Here is a 224-nt window from a genome sequence, read left to right as displayed (position 1 = left end):
TGAGGTAAAACTTCTTAGATTAGTGGATTAATTTGACACACTATTTTTAGAGCTATTTTCATATTTTACTAAACCAAAAATATAGTGCAACTAAAATAAAACAGAAAGAAAATGAGAAAACAACAACAAAAGGAAAATAAAAGCCCCACCCCTCGCTGGGCCTCGGCCCAGCTGGCCACGGGGCTAGCCAGGCCGCCCAGCCGGCCCACTTGGCCCGCCCCCCC

This window comes from Triticum dicoccoides, chromosome 2A (genome assembly GCF_002162155.2).
Source record: "Triticum dicoccoides isolate Atlit2015 ecotype Zavitan chromosome 2A, WEW_v2.0, whole genome shotgun sequence".
Classification (NCBI taxonomy): Eukaryota; Viridiplantae; Streptophyta; class Magnoliopsida; order Poales; family Poaceae; genus Triticum; species Triticum dicoccoides.
The sequence above is the reverse complement of the archived record's forward strand: the minus strand, read 5'-3'. Positions refer to the sequence as shown.